This window comes from Furipterus horrens, unplaced genomic scaffold (assembly GCF_987537825.1).
Source record: "Furipterus horrens unplaced genomic scaffold, mFurHor1.1.pri manual_scaffold_8, whole genome shotgun sequence".
Lineage (NCBI taxonomy): Eukaryota > Metazoa > Chordata > Mammalia > Chiroptera > Furipteridae > Furipterus > Furipterus horrens.
In genome coordinates, this window is record NW_028327178.1 from 56,766,570 (window position 1) to 56,773,594 (window position 7,025).

Genomic DNA, 7,025 nt, shown 5'->3' on the forward strand with positions numbered 1-7,025 from the left:
AGACATATGAACAGATACTTAACATCACTAACCATCAGAGAGATGCAAATTAAAGCCACTGAGATACTGTTTCACACCTGTCAGAATGGTCATCATTAACAAAACAAAAACAAGTGCTGATGAGGAAGTGGAGAAAAGAGAACCCTAGTGCATTGTTGGTGGGAATGGGATTGGCAAGAAATATTCAAAGTAATGAAAATCAAAAACATATAACCACGATTATGCTATTCAGAAAAGCTGTCACTCAGAATAGAAGGGCAGAGAAAGTGCTTCCAGGACAAAGTAAAACTGAAGGAGTTCATCAGATCCAAACCACTCTTATATGAAATGTTAAAGGGACTTGTTTAGGAGAAAGAGGATCAAAACTATGAACATTAAAATGAAAACTGTATCACAACAACCAACAACAGAAGCTAGGGAACCAAAACAAAGGCAAACTAAATAGACAATGAGAGTGGAAAAAGAATTATAGGTATGGGGAACATTGTGGGGGGAGGTCAGCTGGGAGAAGAAAGGGGGAAAAGGGAGGGAGATGGTACAGGAATTAAGAAACATAGCGGGAGGGAGTGGAGTAGACAGGAAGATGTTGAGAAAAACTATATGCACAATCATTGGGCATGGACTTTGGGGGGAAACTGGAGGGAGGGGGTCACTGGATGGTGAGGAACAAAGGGAAAAGAAATTGGGACAACTGTAACAGCATAATCAATAAAGCATATTTTAAAAAATTTCATCAATCTTGTTTATCTTATCAAGAAACCAGCTCTTGGTTTTATTGACCTTTTGTATGATTTTTAGTCTCTATGTTATTTATTTCTGCTCTGGTCATTATTATTTCCTTCCTTCTACGTACTCTGGGCTTTGTTTCTTGTTTTTTTTCCAGTTCTTTTAGGTGTAGGGTTAGATTGTTTATTTGAGGCTGTTCTTGCTTCTTGAAGTAGGCCTGTAATGTTATAAATTTCCCTCCTCAAACTACTCTCATTGTGTCCTATAAATTTTGGGTTTTTGTGTGTTCATTTTTATTTGTTTTGGGGTAATTTTTAACTTTATTTTTATTGTTTACACTATTACAGGTGTCTCCCTTTCCCCCCACTTTGCTCACCTTCACTCAGTCCTAATTTTCCCTTCCCTCAGACCATCACCACACTGTTGTGTCCATGGACTATGCATATGTTCTTTAGCTAATTTCTTCACCTTCTTTCATCCAGATTCACCTCCCCACTTCCTTCTGACAGCTGTCAGTCTGTTCCATGTATCCATACCTCTGTTTCTATTTTATCAGTTTATTTTGTCCATAAGATTCCACATATAAGTGAAATCATATGATATTTGTCTTTCACTGACTGGCTTATTTTACTTGGCATAATAATCTCCAGGTCCACCCATGCTGTTGCAAATGGTAAGAGTTTCTTTTTATGGCCATATAGTATTTCATTTTGTAAATGTACCACACCTATTTTATCCACTCATATACTGATGGACACTTAGTTTGTTTCCAGATCTTGGCTATTGTAATTAATGCTGCAATGAATATAGGGGTGCATATATTCTTTCAAACCGATGTTTCAGGTTTCTTCTGATATATGCCTAGAAGTGGGATCACTGGGTCAAAACCACTTTCATTTTTAATTTTCAAGAAATGCACCAGTATGCATTCCCACCAGTAGTGCACTAGGGTTTCCTTTTCTCCACATTCTTGTTTGTTTGTAGTTATGTTGATATAGCAATTCTGGCAGGCATGAGGGGATAACTCATTGTGGTTTTAATTAGCATTTTTTTATGATGACTAGTGAGTGACATTGAGCATCTTTCCTTATATCTATTGGTCATCTGTATGTTCTCTTTGAAGAAGTGTCCATTCAGGTCTTTTGCCCATTTGTTAATTGGGTTGTTTGTCTTCCTGGTGTTGAGTTGTGTAAGTTCTTTATATATTTTTTAATTAACCCCCTATCAGATGTATCATTGTCAAATATGTTTTTCTATACAGTGGCTTCCCTTTTCATTTTGTTGATGATTTCTTTTGCTGTGCAGAAGTTTTTTAATTTGATGTAGTCTTATTTGTTTATTTTTCCTTTGTTTCCATTTTCCTAGGATATATATCAGTAAAAATATTGCTACGCAAGATGTCTGAAATTTTATTGCCTGCTTTTCTCTAAGATTTTTATGGTTTCACAACTTACATTTAAGTCTTTTATCCATTATGAGTTTATTTCTGTGTATGGTCTAAATTGGTAGTCTAGTTTCATTTTTTCATAGAGCTGTTCAATTTTTCAACACCATTTATTGAAACACAGTTTTACTCCATTGTATGCTCTTGCCTTCAATGTCAAATATTTATTTATTTATTTATTTGTTTGTTTATTTATTTTTTCTCTTTTATTTTTTGGTTTTTCAATTACAGTTGTCCCATTTTTCCCCCATTGCTCCCCCCACCCAACCCATCCCTTCTCACACAATCATATCCCTCCCCATTGTCCATGTCCATGAGTCATTTATACACGTTCCTTGACTAGACCCTTCCCTTACTTATCCCCCTTCTCTCCCTCCCCCCTCCCCCCTACTGACTACTATTCTAGTCTTTGCCTATTTAGTTCGTTTGTTTGTGTTGCTCTTTAGTTTCCTGTATTAGGTGATATCATATGGTATTTTGCTTTCTTTGCCTGGCTTATTTCACTAAGCATAATTCTTTCTAGTTCCATCCATGTTGTCACAAATGGCAGGAGTTCCCTCTTTCTTTCTGCTACATAGTATTCCATTGTGTAAATGTACCACAGTTTTAATTGATGTTTATGTAACCAGCCCTAGGCTACCTGTCTGGAGCTACCATGTTACTTACTGTTTCTGGCTGTATCTACTGGGCCTGGGTGTGCATGGAAGGGGCCAATCTGTATACCAGGTTTGGCTTCCTCCAGCTTAGAGCTGGGGACATCTTTAAAATGTCTGAGGTTCTTTCAGATTAACCTCCATTTGTCAGCTACTCCCCCTCTCCCTGAGGTTGCCTTGTCTTTCTCCAGAGCTTTCCAGAGGAAGACTCTGGAGTGGGCCCAGGCTGACCATAAACCACAAACCCTTTCACAGGTTGTGAACTTGGTAAGGCAGGGCAATGATGGTTGGGAGGATGAGGCTAGTGGGTTCCATACTTGGGGGCTGCACAGTCAGGCACTGAATGAGAAAAAAAGAGTGGTCCCTATGCTAGAGTCAAACCACTCAGGCTCTGCCAGAGTCTTCAACTCTAGCTCCCCCAGGAGGAGCACAACTCAGGTTCAGGTTGGGTGCAGGCAGCCATCCCCTCTGCAAGAGCAAACTAAACAGGGCTTCCCCTCTGCAGAAGCAAACTCAACAGGGCAGAGCCACTGGGGCTCAGAAGGACAGATCAAAATAATTTCCAACCGGGGAGTTGGGGTTGGTGCACAGGCCAACCCCACAGGAAGGGACCAAGAACTTTGCTCCAGTCCCAGAAAATAGCCTTTGAGGGAGGCACACTGGAAATGTTCCAGCTCCAAGCAGTACTCTCCTCTCCTTTGTGAAACTGAGAAACTATGCTCAGCAGGGCAGGGCCACTGGTACTTGAAAGTGTAGATTTAAACAGTTTTCTCTTGAGGAGGTTGCCAGTAAGCCTGTAAGAGAGGGCTGGGCCCTTTTCCCCCTTCTTGGGATAGTGCAGGCTGAGCTCTAAGGAGAGATAGGAGTGGCACCCCTTATGATGTAGCCACACAACCCACAACTGCCCCCTTGATTCCTGGGCAAAGAATACAGTGTGTGACAGGAGGTGCTCCAAAAGTCCCACCTCTGCTCAGTACTCTGATTCCCTTGCATTATTGAACTCAGCAGGGCAGAGCCACAGAGTGGCAGGGCAGGCTATTGATTCAACAAGTGGTAGTGGGGGGTTCTGTTGTTTTTGTTGTTCTTTTTCTCTTTATATTTCAGTTTGGGAAGTTCTTATTGATATACTTTTAAAATTAGTGATTCTCTCTTTGGCCATGTCCAGTTATCTATTGATGACTCCATCAAAGTCAGTCTTCATATTTGTTACAGTGTTTTTTATTTCTAGAACCTTTTGTATTATTTATTTTTAGTTTTTTTGCTTATGTTATTTCTGCTTATGTTATCCATCTTTTCTTGCATGTTGTCTACTTTTTCCAATAGAGTCTTTAACATAGTAGTCATTGTTACTTTGGGTTTTCTGTCCAATAATCTGTGTTATATTTAAGCCTGGATCTAATGACTGCTTTGTTTCTTAATATTGTGTTTTTTCCTTTAAGCATGTTTTGTAATTTTTTGTTGAAAGATGGACATGATGTATTGGATAATAGAAACTGAGATAAGCAGACATTTAATGTAAGATTTGATGTTAATATGGCTAGGCGTTGGACAGTGTTTAATGTTTCCTGTAGATGTAGGTGCCAGAGGCTTCAAATTCCTATAGTGTCCCTGTTTTTGACTCCCTCATTTTCTTTAGATTTTCTTTAGAACTCTTTCTTGAAAAGATTCTGAGCCTTACAGATGTTTCAGCTGTAAACCACTGATATTATACTAGAGCTCTATTGTTGTGATGGTAAGAAATTAGAGGGAAAGCATTCTATTATCATCTGATTAAATCTGTCTTTCAGCGCACCTGTGTTTCTGGGCTATGACCTACAGAAATGTTTCTAAGGGTTTTGTTTTCTTCTCAGCTTAGGTGACACAGAGAGATTAGAGAAAACTAGAATCAGATCTTTGTCAGATACTTATATGAGCTGAAGGACAAAGTCCTTTTCATTGAAGAGTTGCCCTCTGTTATGACCTCTTGCTAAAAGTTCAGGGTAAGTTTTCTTGGTTCTTCATCACAATAATCTGGTGGACTTCCTAGAGGTCAAATTAGTGATAGTGTAGGGACTCCACCAAGATTATGCCTCACTTCCTGTAACTTCCCATGCTCTTCCTAGTTTACACTTAGCTCCCAGCAATTCATCAAAATCCCATTTAAGTGTTCACATCAGCCCATGGTGCCAGTGTTCTCTGCTCTAGGGAAGCTGACTTCACTGTGTTTCTCTGTATATAAGTTTGCTAAGGTTGCTATAACAAAGTATCTAAAACTGAGTGCCTTAAAACAACAGAAATTTATTCTATCACAGTTCTGGAGGCCAGAGTCCCAAATCAAGGTCACAGCAGGGCCATGCCCCTTCAGAAACTTGTTGGGGGGAATTTTTATTTGCCTCTTTTTAGCTTCTGGTGGTGGCCATCAGTCTCTGATGTTCCTCAGTTTGCAGCTGCAGCACTTCAATCTGCGCCTCTGTTGCCACATGGCATTTTCTCCCTGTTGGTCTGTTCCTGGATTTCTTCTCTTCTTATAAAAACTCCAGTCGTGTTGGATTAAGGGTACATGCCACTACAATGTGACCTCTTTATAACTTAACTAATTAGATCTTCAATAACCCTACTTCTAAATTAGGTCACATTTTGAGATACTGGAAGGTTAGAAATTTAGCATATCTTTTGGGGGACACAGTTAAACATATAACACTCTGTGTTTATCTGTATCATAAACATGTAATACTCTGTTTATCTGTATCTCCCAATTTTGAAGTGGTGGTTTAACCTACAACCTCAATTCTCTGATGGCTCAATTCTAACAATTATTTTGAGTTTGTTTAGTTTTTTTTCCCCTTGTTATGAGAAGACAGTTGATAAATTCCAGACTTCTAACATGTTGGAGGCAAAACTGGAAGTCTGTTACAGATTTTTTAAATAGTATTGTTCAAAACAGTACATTTTTATTATATATTCTTCAATAAACTTTGAATTCTACATGAAAGTTAATTTGAAAATCTTTCCTCTATATAGTGGACTCCTCACTCCCCAAGAAAACCACTCAAAATCAGCTACACACATTGGTTTTGACACATGTTCCTTTTTTCCCCCAAAATTATTTACTTTAAAATTTTTTTACATTCAATATTATTTTGTATTATTTTCAGAGGTACAATGTAGTGGTTAGACAATGATGTACTTTACAGAGTGGTGCCTTCAATATTTCAAGTTCCCACCTGGCCCCACACATAGTTATTAAAATATTATTGACTATATTTTTATGCTATAATTTACATCTCCATGGCTATTCTGTAACCACCAATTTGTACCTCTTAATTCCTTCACCTTTCTTACCCAGTCCCCCAAATCCCATTCCCTCTGTCAACTGTCAGTCTGTTCTCTGTATCTATGAATCTCTTTCTATTTTGTTTTATTTTTATCTTTACATAAGTGAAATCATATGAATTTGTCTTTCTCTGTCTGACTTAATTCAGTTAGCAAAATATCCTCTAGATTCATCCATACTGTTGCAAAGGGTAAGATTTCATTCTGTTTTGTTTTTTAATAGCCAAGTAGTATTCCATTTTATTTATTTATTTATGTATTTATTTATTTTTCTGTGGAGAGCGTGAACATAGTCCCCCACTACCACAAATTTTGCAGTTGAATTTCCCACATTTGGGGAACTCACGGGGGTCAGCACATCTGGGAAAACCACCTTTATGGTCATGGTATCTCTCCTGCCAGGTAAGTATCCATTATGTATATTGAACACAGCTTTCTTAAATTCACTTGCTTATTAATGGGCAGTTAGGTTGCTTTCTTATCTTGACTACTGTAAATAATGCTGTCAGGAACATGGAGGGAGATATATATTTTTTTGAATTAGTGTTTTAAATTTCTTCAGATATATTCCCAGAAGTGAAATCACTGGGTCATAAGGCAATTTTGTTCTTAATTTTTTGAGTAACCTCCACACTGTTTTTCATAGTGATTACACCAGTCGCATTCCTACCAACAGTGCACTGGGGGTTTCCTTTTTTTCACATTCTCACCAACACTTACTCAGTGAGTTATTGATGATAGCCATTCTGAGAGTTGTGAGGTGTGGTATCTCATTGTGCGTTTTATTTGTATTTCTCTGATGATTAGTGATAATGAGCAACTTTCCATACATCTATTGGCCATCTGTATGTCCTCTTTGGAAGATATCTATTCAGGCATTCTGCCTACAC

At 38.2% G+C, this 7,025-nt stretch overlaps 1 pseudogene; it reads right to left on the bottom strand.

Annotated features, from left to right (window-relative positions):
• Positions 1-6,409: 6,409 nt before the first annotated feature.
• LOC150002966 (U1 spliceosomal RNA) lies at positions 6,410-6,545 on the bottom strand (annotated as a pseudogene).
• Between the last annotated feature and the right edge of the window lie 480 nt (positions 6,546-7,025).